Below are 13,617 nucleotides of genomic sequence, written 5' to 3'. Positions count from 1 at the left end.
AAAGCGCCCTAACAAGCAAACAGTTGGACCCTTATTTGCTTCCCTCAGTTTAAATAACACGACATGGTGTCAGAAGTCCTGTTAAGTTGTTAGAGGGAAAAAAAAAGCCGATTTCGAACATGGCAGACGAGAACGCGCAGCGAGTGCCGGCGGGGCCGAGCGCCACCTTCAATCTACAACCTCCGGAGCCTTTCGACTTTTCAAAGCCGCAAGAGTGGGAAAAGTGGATAAGAAGGTTTGAAAGATTTCGCATTGCCAGTAACCTGAATGCAAGCACGGAGGAAAATCAAATAAATACGTTGATATACTGCATGGGTGATGAAGCTGATGACGTCATGCGTGGACTGAACATACCTGCAGACCGACGAGGGACGTATCAAGGGGTGAGAGATGGCTTCCAAGCATTTTTCATAGTGAAGAAAAACGTTATCTATGAACGTGCAAAATTCAACATGAGAAAGCAAGAAGAAAATGAGACTGTGGATGCATTTGTTACTGCACTGTATGCATTAGCAGAACACTGTGGCTATGGGACACTTCATGATGAGCTCATACGTGATCGACTGGTGGTCGGTTTGTCAGATAAACGCCTGTCTGAACGCATGCAGCTAGACCCGGATCTTACGCTGGATAAAGCTATTAACATGGCAAGACAGAGCGAGGAAGTGAAAAGGCAGCAATCTTCACTGCAAGGTGACACCAGGACACAGCCAGGAGATGCTAAATGTGTTGACAGGGTGCACAAAAGCAGCAGAAAGTTTAAAACCAAATCACATACAGATGTCAAACAGAGCAAATCGTGGAGGCCTCAACACAGTAAACCAAATGCACAGTGTCATAAGTGCGGCAGCTCATCACCCCATCCAAAACGTGAGTGTCCAGCTAATGAAACAGTATGTCATGCATGTGGAAAAAAGGGACATTACATGAGAGTGTGTAAAAATAGGAAGACTTTGAGTGAAGTGGAGGAAGATGTCAATGCCTTATTCCTCGGCAGTGTTACCAGCAACGGAGAGCCGTGGATGGTAAACATCATCATAAACAACAGAAGTGTGTCATTCAAAATAGACACAGGAGCTGATGTCACAGTTTTGCCACTTCAGGTGTTCAAAGAGATCTTCAGAGACAGTTGCCCACCCACTCTTCAAAAACCAACCAAGCCTCTGTTTGGACCGGGAAGAAAGCCGTTGGAAGTCCTCGGGTTCACAGAGATGAGACTAAGGAAAGGAGCTAAAGAAGCAAGGGAGGATGTGTACATCCTGAAACACCTGCACACAGCATTGCTGGGAAGACCTGCTATTCACAAGTTGGAGTTAGTTACTCGAATAGACACTCTCAGCATCGAAACACTAAAAGTCAGCTACCCAAAACTGTGCAGCGGTCTTGGTGAAGTGAAGCAGCCATACAACATCAAGTTAAGGCCAGATGCTCAGCCCTTCTCATTAAAGACACCTCGAAGAGTTCCATTGCCGCTCATGGACAAAGTGAAGCAGGAACTGTCCCGCATGGAAGACTTAGGTGTGATAGCCAAAATAGAGGAGCCAACAGACTGGTGTTCTGGCATGGTGGTGGTACCCAAAAAGAAAACAGACAAGGTGCGTATTTGCGTTGATCTCACACACCTCAACCTTTCTGTGTGTCGAGAAAAATACATCCTGCCATCAGTGGAAGAGACACTAGGCAAATTGGCTGGAGCCAGGATTTTCAGCAAATTGGATGCTAATATGGGATTTTGGCAAATTCCCCTTACAGAAGAGTCAGCCAAATACACCACCTTTATTACACCATTTGGCCGTTACTATTTTAGGAGGCTACCCTTTGGCATTGCTTCTGCTCCTGAACATTTCCAGAACAGAATGTCAGAAGTCACTAACAGTCTGGAAGGTGTGGTTTGTCACATGGACGATGTGTTGGTTTGGGGCAGAACACAGGAAGAACATGACACTCGCCTACATGTTGTGCTTAAAAGGCTGCAGGAGGCAGGCATTTCACTGAATGTGGAAAAATGTGAGCTGTCAAAGCAGGAGGTGATCTTCTTAGGACATGTCATCTCAGCCAATGGCATTAGTCCTGATCCAAGCAAGACAGAAGCGGTGAAAAAAATGAGAGAACCAACAAATGTTTCTGAACTGAGGAGTTTTCTAGGAACAGTTAATCAGCTTGGAAAGTTCATCCCTCAGCTGGCAGAAAGAGACAAACCCCTGAGAGATCTTCTTTCTAAAAAGAACCACTGGGTGTGGGGGATTGACCAGGCTCAAGCATTTCAAGGTTTAAAAGATTCCTTGGCTTCACCTCCAGTGTTGGCTATGTATGATCCAAACCGGGACAGTAAAGTCTCAGCAGATGCATCGTCGTATGGACTAGGGAGCGTCCTACTCCAAAAATGGGGCAGCGATTGGCGTCCTGTGGCTTATATCTCACGCTCTCTCACGCCAACAGAGCAGAGATACGCCCAAATAGAAAAAGAAGCCTTAGCACTCACTTGGGCTTGTGAAAGGTTCAGAAACTTCCTGATAGGCAAGCACTTCCAGATGGAGACTGACCACAAACCTCTCCTGAGTTTGTTAGGGTCCCAGCAACTGGATGCCCTTCCTCCACGCATTCAACGGTTTAAAATGCGCCTTATGCGTTATTCCTATTCCATATCGCATGTGCCAGGAAAGAGCTTGTGGACGGCAGACATGCTATCACGTGCTCCCCTGTTGAATAATGAAACACCGGATGACAAGGAGTTGCTGGAGGACACAAACATATATGTGGACAGGATAATGGAGAACCTACCAGCAAGCACCTTCTATTTGGATCACCTGAAACAAGAGCTGCAACAGGACAGTGTGTGTGCACGTGTGATGCAACTCTGTGAGCAAGGATGGCCGACTCACTACAACGGTGAACCAGCAATCAGACCCTACTGGGCGGAACGAGCATCACTCTCAGTACAGGATGGACTGCTGCTTAAGGGTGACAGGCTTGTTATCCCTTCTTCACTGAGAAATGGGGTGCTCACAACACTGCATGAAGGTCACCAAGGAGTCGTGAAATGCAGGGAACGTGCACGGCAGTCGGTGTGGTGGCCTGGATTAAGCCAACAGATAAATGAGTTAGTTCTCTACTGCCGGATCTGCAGTAAAGAGAGGTATAATCCTGCAGAACCGTTGTTGCCAACCCAGTACCCAGGAAGACCGTGGCAAAAACTGGGAGCAGATTTGTTCATGCTGGGAGCTAAAACTTACCTGCTGGTAGTGGATTATACATCCAGATTTGTGGAAATTGCTTTGCTTTCAACCACAAAGTCTGCAAATGTGATTCACCATTTAAAATCTATCTTTGCACGCCACGGCATTCCAGAGCAGCTGGTGACAGACAACGGGCCTCAATTCTCTGGAGCTGTTTTTGCAGAGTTTGCACAATCGTATGGATTCCATCACATAACCAGCAGTCCCAAACATCCTCAGAGTAATGGTGAGGCTGAGAGAGCAGTCAAGACCATAAAAGAACTCCTGAAGAAAGCTGCTGATCCCTATCTTGCACTGCTCGCATACAGAGCTACTCCACTGCAGAACGGATACAGCCCTGCTCAGCTTCTCATGGGGAGGAGGCTTCGCACCACAGTGCCGACACTTCCAGCTCTTCTACAACCTGCTCTTCCCGACATGGAGGCTGTTTCACATAAGGAGACCGAGAAGAGGATGAAAGATGCACAGATGTTTAATCAGCGCCATCGAGCACGGAACCTTCACCAACTTGTTCCAGGACAAGACGTGTGGATACCAGATTTAGGATCAAGTGGAGCTGTGGTGAGCAGACACACAACCCCTCGCTCATACATGGTTGAAGGACCTCATGGGACAGTAAGGAGAAATCGACGTCACCTTGTTGCCATGAAGACTTTTCCTGAACAGAGCCAGAGCGACACAGAGCAACTGGTTTCAGGTTGTGCTCCAGAACAACAACCACCAGAGTCGCTGATCCCGAATTCATCTGAACTGACATCTACCCCCAGAACCAGGTCTGGGAGAGCTGTTATAAAACCAACCAGACTGGACTTATAGATTGTTTGAATATGAAACATTTTCAGGGATGTTGGAGAAAAAGAATGTTTTGTAGTTGTGTTTTTTTTATAACTACTTTCTATAGAAACACTCTTCAACCTTAATGCAGAGTTCCTCAGTTTAAATAACACGACAGTTATGTCACTCAGGCTCCCACATTTATAATAGACCCATAAACTGGACTTAAATGTGAGGTGCAGGATTTATTCACATTTTCTCAGGAAAAATTTCATTTGCAAGTATATGAAAAGAGCAGTTCTTCATAATTACGTATTGTCTGAGCTTAAATGTTTGTGTATCTGTGCACATTTAATATCTGATGTAATATCTTGGCCATATTTGCTTAAGAGTCACCAAATTAATAGTTTTTTTTTGAATGTATTTATGTTGAATGACTAAATGAATTACTCGGATATTGTATTTCCCAACTTTGACTAAAAAATACTTTTCTTTAAAAAAAAAACACAGATGTTTTTAACAGTTTCTTGAGTTAAAACAATAGAATTTATAGTGTCAAGCAAAACTTTATGGCTCCTCTTATTCAAGGATATTAGCAGGTGAAGGTAGTCAAATCTGGCATCTTTCACCATCTCACGAGATCCCTAAGATGCATCCTGTGTTATGATGAGCGTGGCTGGATCCAGAAGCAGGACAGAAACAGAAGGTGGCTGAATAAGCGATATTTATTGAGTCCCAGTGGTGGTAGAGGCTTCAGGCTTGGATGTTTTGTGGCTGTGACAGGATGTCGGACTTGAACCTTGCATGGAGTCCAGAAGAGTGACAAACGGTGATCAAAGGACTGGAGGCGTAGCTGATGGTGATTCCTGAAGAGGCAGACATAGAAAGGATGAGCTTGCAGCATGAGGCACTTGGCATAGAGCTAAACGTTGACATAGAGCGTAACATGGGTCTGAACTCTACCGCATGAATCAGACGGACTGACGTCGGCTGATGGGTGAGGAGTCCATAAGAAGGCTTCAGGCTGATGAGGTGATGGGTGGCAGGTGTGATGAGGATTCCCTGGTAGGTGTGGGGGAAGACCAGGATCCTAACATCCTGTGGATAATGAGATTGGTGGATTTCAAAAGACGCTCAGTTTGACGACATTGTCTCCTTAAATTTTGGATGGTTTCATTAATCCAGAGACACACTTTTTTTCTGTGATTAGTTGGATTTGAAAGGAACCACCTTCACTTCAGCAAGCTAAGCCGTATTGGAGTAAGTGAGATCACGATGTGAGCGATGGCCGGGTGTCCGCTGTGGTGGAAGTCAAGTGTACACGAGTGTAAACATGGAAGTGCAGGACGGTAGCGTGATCCGGTGGTAAGAATGCCAATATTGTATAGGCTCCGGGACAGTAGCTTCCATGCCAGTGATGGCATTCTTCCTTCCTTCATTGTTTCCAAACCATCTCAATCTGCTTCCCTGCCTTTATCTCTAAAAAAAACTAACATGATCTGTTCCTCTGTCAAATTCATTCCTGATCTTATCCATCCTCATCACTCCCAAAGAGAACCTCATAATCTTCATCTCTGGTACCTCCAACTCTGCCTCCTGTGTTTTCTTAGAGCCCCTTTTTTCTAAAACATGTCAAAATGCAATACATTGTTCTTTTTTTTATAGTTGGGTGAATGCAAAATGTTTTATCATCTCACTAGTAGTACATTGTAAATAATGGATGCCTTGGTTTGTATCATTGCAAAACAAAAAGCAACTGGAGTGCAAAAGAACAACTACCAAATCAACAAATATTAAACTAGAAAAGTTGCATTACCTGCAACAATACTAGTGTGAATGCTTTATGCTGATTGTGGTTGTTGAAGATGCTTTTGCAAATAAAGAAATTGCTAAAAGAATGTGTTGAAAACGCTAAAACTGTTTGCATTAACAAATATTTTAGCTTAACTCCAAATTAGCCCAAAAAACCTCAGTAGACAAAAAAATTTGCAAGAAAAAAAAGCTAGCACATAGCTAATAGACTAGCTAAACTCCAAAATAATCCAAAAAACTTCAGTCGGTGCCAAATGATGCAAAAAATCTAGCAGGTCGCTAAAATATTAACTGAACAGTATTAGAAAAGTATATGTGAGAAAGAGACAGCACATAACTGCAATGACCAATGGCTGGTTTCTCTGAGAAAAGAACATAGCAACCTCCTTAAGCAGAATCCAGTAACAATCACAGTGGCAGACATCCAAGAAAGAGTCTCAGGTATGGAAAACTGGACAGCAACGGTCCCTGATATGATACGTACCTACTGGGTAAAGAAACTCACCGCACTCCACGAACGCCTGGCAGAACAAAATGAACCAGCTGCTAAGAGATGGGACTCACCCCGAATGGTTAACAGAAGGCGAACAATCCTTATCCCAAAGGATCCCTCAAAGGGTGCAGTCCCATCCAACTACCGGCCAATGACCTATCTCTCCAGAACATGGAAGCCCATGTCAAGCATCATTGCAAGAAAAATAAAAAAGGATCAATACATGAGCAACACACAGAAGGACATTGGTAGAGACTCCAGAGGAGCCAAACACCTATTCTTGCTTGACAGAAGAGACTGCAGGTCACGACACACCAACCTGTGCACAGCCTGGATCTTGTTCTTGCCACTCGTTGGAGGTACTTGGCTGTTTTAGCTTTCCTTGTTGCCTGTTCCCGGTTGGCATTTCCCGTTGGGATTCCAAGGTACTTGGAACTGTCCTCAAAGTCTGCAATTATCCCTTCTGGGAGTAAGACCCCCCTGTGTGGACTACCTTGCCTCTCTTTGTCACCATTCGAGTATATTTCTCAAGCCCGAATAAGATCCTTAATTTAGTTCTGAAGATCATGGTGGTGTGGATCATGGAGTCAATCTCATGCTCGCTCTTGGCATATAGCTTATTGTCAGCCACGTAGAGGAGGTGACTGGTGGTGAACCCATTTCTGGGTCTGTATCCATAGCCAGTGTTGTTGATTATTTGAGCAAATTCTCCCACTTAAAAGATAAGAGAGGCCTGTTATTTTCATCATAGGTATACTTTGACCACGAAAGACAAAATGAGAATAACAGCAAACGTTTTCTGTAAGTCTTCATAAGTTTTTCACAAACTGTTGCTGGTATTTTGGCATATTTCTCCATGCAGATCTCCTCTAGAGCAGTTATGTTATGGGGCTGTCGCTGGGCAACACAGATTTTCAACTCCCTGCAAAGTTTTTCTATGGGGTTAAGATCTGGAGACTGGCTAAGCCACTGCAGGACCTTGAAATGGTTCTTATAAAGCCACTCCTTCGTGTTTGGGATTGTTGTCATGCTGAAAGACCCAGCCACATTTCATCTTCAATGACCTTGCTGATGGAAGGAGGTCTACACCCAAAATCTGACGATATAATTAGTCTTGTATGTCTTACATTTCTTATTAATTGTTCCCACAGTTGATTTTTTTCACATCAAGCTGCTTACTTCTTTCAGATTCAGTCTTGCCAGCCTTGTGTGGGTAAAAAAATTCTTTTTTTGGTGTCCTTAGACAGCTTTTTGGTCTTGGCCGTAGTAGAGTCTGGAGTGCGACTTTTTCAGATTGTGGAAAGCTGTCTTTTAGATAGATAATAAGTTCAAACAGGTGCCATTAATACAGCTAACAAGTGGAGGACAGAGGATCCTCTTACAGAAGAAGTTACATGTCTGTGAGAGCCAGAAACCTTGCTTGTTTGTAGGTGACCAAATACTTGTTTTTTATTTTTCTAATTTACAAATAAATTCTTTAAAAATCAGACATGTGCATTTCTGGTTGTTTATTCTGAATTTGGGTCTGATAGTTCAGGTATACCTATGATGACAATTTCAGGCCTCTCTTTAATTTTTTTAAGTTGGAGAACTTGCACAGTTGGTGGCTGACTAATTACTATTTTTGCCTCACTATGTGTGTGTGTGTCAATATATATATATATATTTTCTATAAACACGAGAATTTATAGAGAATTTATTGTTGTCAAGATTTTTATTTAAAAATATTCAGAATCAAGCAAACTGGATTCAAAAAGATAAAACACAGATCAATCATTTTCTGGTAGATGACTGGCACTTGAAAGCCATCTTATTTTCCACGTCATTGCAGAGGTGTTTCAGTCAACACATGTTCTGCCTCTCAACAGGTTTTAATTTCTGTTTAAACGTCTAATGACAACAGCTTTGTGTGCATCATGTGTGTGCCTAGACACTGCAGAAACAGATGTGAGTGTCTTGACATAAAAGCATTCTCTATGAAAAAACATATACATGCATCCCCTTGGCAATTAAAATCCCATGATCTTTTAAGCGCACATAATTGTCTGTATCTGTGTGTGTGTGTCTGTGTGCGCATCCACGGGGAGCCTATAATGCCCATCTCAATCAGGCTTCCGCACAGCAAGAGCTTCAACATAGCTACAAGTCAATTAGGTTCTGTTCCGCTTCACTCAGCCCAACTGTCAAGCTGTGGAGAGAGACAGTTTTGAGATGCAGAGTTGAAAGGTTGAACTGAATCCAGAATAAATCAGATCCCTAAGCATGGAGCTGTTATGTGAGCAAACAGGTGGCCATTTCCCATCTTAATCTGGGAGTTAGACAGTAACAGTGCAGAACCTGAGCTCAGTAACACAACAGCAATGATGTGTTTACATTAGACCTGACACACGCACACACACAGCCACACACATGCGTACCTAAGGACACTTTGAAGTTGAAGTGATAATATTTGATTTAATATTCTTTTTTTCTTAAGTGACCGTGGTATGAGCAGAATAATGCCCTTCAAGGCCACAATTAAAAGAAATGAACACACCTTTTTGTCCAATTTCTGTTGATGTACAATTTGTCTGGCATTTATTGCTTAAATATTCAAAATATCATAGAAGATACCAATGTAAACACCAATCTTTCATTTAAGATTTGACTATATTTGTGTTGTGTTCAGGGACATTAGAATTGAAATTGAATTCAATAAAAATTTATATTATTTTTAACTTTTTGTTACCAATTTTTGTTGTTTCTTTGTCTGTAAATGTATGGATGAACTACTTGCCTTAAGTAAAAGGTAAAATTGGTGTAACATCCTTGATACATTTATTAAGTCGACCAAGGAAGTCACAATAGCTCTTGGGGACATTTGAGAAAGTCCTAAATTTGTTTCTTAAAAAAAAAAGGACAAACCTGAAAAAGGAAGTTCTCTGGAAAGAATGGATTGCTGAAAAAATAAGATTTAACTTAACAAATGTTTGTTTGAGCAAAAATATTCCTTTGCTGAAGTTAAAATTGGAAAACGCTGTAAAATGCAAATTTTGCACAACTGGTTGTTATGTTTTCCACATTTTAAGAATCCAGATTCGATCCAAGTCTATCATTAAGTTTGCAGTTCCTGTCTTGTCCTTAACCTTTGTGCCATCTTAGATGACCCCACCCTTCCATTGACGTGTTCTCCCTACCATGACAAAGGTGGAGAAAAGGTGGAAAGATTTCATGTAATCCATGGACACCAGTGAAGATCAGAAATCATTGAAGAAAAAAGGCTCATAGCACTGTCTAGTGGGTCTAGATGACCCAACTCCCAATGTTAAAATGCCTAGGAGAGCACAAGTGTTAAATGAAAGGTGTGGACATTTTGACAGTGTAATGACTTTAAGAAGTGACAAGGGACAGTTTTTAAATAAGAAGAAAAAGAGTTCCTAATGGTAAAGTTATGGATCAGTGAGAATTCAGTCAAAGTTAACCAATTTGTGCTGTTACAATGCAAAAACATTTGAATTGACTCAAAAAAATGCACACCAGTAAAAGTAAAATAGACATTAAGAGAGACTGCAATAAACCACTCCCTAATAAAAACACATTTATGGATAATTCTGTTAATGGTAAATGGCGCCTGTAAAGCGCTTTCTACCTTCCTTAAAGGCCCAAAGGGCTTTACAGTCCCAGTCCCATGCACAGACATTCATGAGTGAACATGAGTAAGACTGTGATGTGTAGCACCATCAGCTGATGGCTGCGCTCGCACACACACACATGTATGGACGCATATGCAGACACACAATCACACCATTCATTTACTGACATTTACCTTCCTCTCCGTCCCTGTTCGCCTGCAGGTACCCCTGTGTGCGGACGGGGTTGCCGACTCGTAATCCCCACGCATACATTTACACAAAGCTCACACAGCGTCACCATTAATTTGTTTTGTTTACCTGGAACCCAGCAGGTCATGTGACTCACCTGACATAGAGTTTGCATTTTATTTTTAAGGTAGATCATTTTAATTATTGTAAATAACATACATGTTGTTTGGGTGGAAAATGTTTGTTGGTTTGATTTTTGAAAGACATTGCAAAACTGTTTACCCAACCCTGAGCTAATGGAGAGCAACACCCGGTAGGAGGGGCTTATGATTTAAAAAGGAAAGTGAGACAGGAAATGATGAGGTGTCTCTTGGGATGATGTGGCCTTTGTGAGGAGCAGTGGATGTGCTGCTTCCTGTGAATAAAGAAGAAAACTCCAACATTGGCTCCTCTGCGCTCATTGTGTGGCATGACAAGCTCTTCCCTGAGGAACCCACGACAAAGTCAAACTTCAAAACTGAACATAGGCACAGTGAAATGGCTCAAATAAAGTACAAAAGGAGGCAGTACTTTTTCTATCTTATCTAGTTTTAAAAAATATGTTATCTATGCCCGTTTTATGGCTGAAAAGTCAAATATTCTTACTTCATCATGACCATTAGTGGTTTTTGTTCTGTTTTTTCATAAATAAAGATCTTCTGCCAAGCAGCATTTTGCTTCTGATGCCTTTTTCTGTAAATTACTTCTGTCAAAGCCTTCTTGTCCTTTGTCACTGGTGCCTTCACCCCACAGCAGTACCACTTAGTGTAAGCTTTGTTTCTGTCTGTTTCCCAATGCTTCATGTATTTCTGCATCAGTTACTTCAGGAAATTCTGAAATAGGTTTTGGCATCCCACTGAGAACCAACTGGATGTCAAAGAAAAGGTGATGGAGATGTATAATTTTACTCTGTTGAGCCTTTTGTTCGTCTAGTCTACTGTCCTTGCAGGATCACTTTATATTCCATAGATCCTTTTGAATGCATTTATCATCCCTGCTCCTGGCAGACCCCATTATTTTTCTTTCATACCCCCTTCCCCCATTTCTTCTTCAAAGAAAGTCAGACTGAGGGCTAGTCTGATGCTTGCTTTATAGGTTTGTGTCACAGAAAGGATGAAAAACAGATATTTCCACGTGTTTGCCATGCACAACCGAACTCCAACTGTTTGGGTACCAGACAAACCTACAGAATAATATCCAGATTATATTGGATTCACTTCAATGAACCCAAATATTGTTTTTTTAATGGATGCAATCAAAGTAGAGGATAATAGAAAGGCAGCAATGCTGCATCTTCGGATCTAAGAGAAGTGCCTGATGGGTGACAGGAGTGAATAGTGTTTGCGTCCTCTTTGTTCGTACAGTCAGGTTCTATTTTTAACAACATTAGCATGGTAAGAAATATTTAATCTGCAGACCTCTGCTGAAATGAAACGCTATAAAGGGTAGCTATGATATGTAAATACAAAGAATACCACTAAGGAGTGAGGATATGTAAATGCCAACGACACCTTGTCTAAATGTCTTTTTTTCACAAGTTGCAAGCAAGGTTGAGTTTTTGTAAACATGCTAACACGTTTAATGTGTAGCAGTGTCGGACCGTGTTTTTAAAAAAAAGATTTTTTATTAGATTTATTCTGGTTGTTCTTAGCAATTTTGAGAAGTACATGGCATACTGTCAAAATGTCAGTCAATTTCCTATAAGTCGCAAACAGGTTTGCATTTTTGCTAATGCAGCTAGCATGCAGCGGTGTCGGACTATGTTTTTTTTTTCTTGTCACGGGTCACAAACAGGGTTGGGCATTAGTGTAGTCACAGAGACGTTTGAGTATCAGTCTGTATTTGTTAATAGGTGGCAAACCAGATTAGGGGTTACAAGTATTTGTGACGCACAACATGTTGGCAACGTTGGCATATAAACAAGTTCTAAAATTTCTGTGAACGTTGTTCAAGTCTGACTGGTGGACTTATTTCTGACATTTTTGTTGTGGTTATTGGGCCTTAAAGTTTGATGCGCCTTATCTATGACAGACGTTCAGAAATAGACTATTCATTGATGGTTTACTTAATAATCGGGTGCGTCGTATTGAACAGAAAATATAGCGGACTGATCCGAAATACCTACAATAATATGTATTTGAAGTGGTGTTTTCATAATAATTGACCTTTTAAATGTTATTTTAAACTGAAATGTGAAAATAAATTAAACTTTAAATACTGCACACAAATTATCAATTTTCTTTTTTGCTTTTAATGCATCGTCTGCTGCACTATTGGCACACTGGTGATGAAAACAGGTGGATTGGGCTGAAAGCTCTGAGGGTATTCGCTTTTTACATAGAACACAGTCACAAAGGAAAACCTCTGGAGTGTGAAAATGGTCCATTGTTGTTTTGAACGGTCTTATTCAGTGGCTGTGAAAAACATCTAAATTCCTTTTTAGATAAAAAAATAATAAAATAAAACAACAGCATGGGAGCAGATTATAATGAGATTTTTTTTCCCCTTGTAAAATGTTTTCTATTTCTTCCCCATTAATTAAAGGCCAGAACGTTTTAAGACTTCAAGGGTTAAACTGTTAATTAGCTTACTGATGCGTTTATAGGATTGACGGGAATCTGACCTGCAGGAACCACACATGCTGGGAAAGGATTTAACTGTGTGGGGCACCTGCTCCTCTAACACTTTAACATCTTCCTGTTCATTTTACATTATGTCAGTCAAACTTTCTAAAGTGCACTCACAGTATCTCTAGAACTTATTTGTAACATGCCACATGTTAGTAACATTAGAAGCATTATGTCACGGTGCCTGGCGGTCTCCTCCCCCCTCCAGCTCTGCCCTGATGTTCCTGATTGCCACCAGCTGCCATCACTCTCCTCATCATCTTCTGTGGATTCAAAAGGAGATCCAACGCCACTACTCGACGCCAGTTTGTTACCCCTTATGGTGACTGTTCTGGTTCTAGCCTCGTTACAGCTTTGTTCCAAGTCTCTGGCTCTGACTAATTCTTTGTTCCTTGTCTCAGGATCCTATCGCTCACGAGTGACGGCAGCACGGACCTTCCATTCTACCCCTCAGGAGAACGGAAACCCTCGGCAACCGCTAACCGCTTCAAGACCCTCCAGCCACGCCACAGCCACGTCTAATCGGGACACTCTTCAAACCAGCCATCTTCACATCTGGAGAAAACAATAAATCCTTTCTCATCATCCACTTACCTGTCTTCCTTCTGGGTTGCAGGATCTGGGTTCCTCACCCTTGTGAAATCATGACACATTAGTGGATTTACAATACTTGTTACTACCAACATTTTTTGCAACACGTAAAAAAATGGACTGATTTAGCCAAAACAAACATTAAAGTGACTATGCTATCTCCCAACCCTTTTAGTAACATAAAAAAAATTAAGTAAAATAAAAACGACCCACATCACCACATTAAAGTGCTGTTAGTGTTTTCA

The 13,617-nt window shown here is 41.6% G+C and overlaps 1 long non-coding RNA gene across 1 annotated transcript; it reads left to right on the top strand.

Moving 5' to 3' along the window:
• Positions 1–12,965: 12,965 nt before the first annotated feature.
• On the top strand, positions 12,966–13,366 carry LOC144989177 (uncharacterized). Its single transcript, XR_013653339.1, has 2 exons — positions 12,966–13,103; positions 13,183–13,366. It is a non-coding gene; the product is annotated as an uncharacterized LOC144989177 (long non-coding RNA).
• Positions 13,367–13,617: the final 251 nt, after the last annotated feature.

This window comes from Oryzias latipes, chromosome 22 (genome assembly GCF_053564925.1).
Source record: "Oryzias latipes strain Hd-rR chromosome 22, Olatipes_Hd-rR_3.1".
NCBI classification, from domain to species: Eukaryota; Metazoa; Chordata; class Actinopteri; order Beloniformes; family Adrianichthyidae; genus Oryzias; species Oryzias latipes.
The sequence above is the reverse complement of the archived record's forward strand: the minus strand, read 5'-3'. Positions and strand labels throughout refer to the sequence as shown.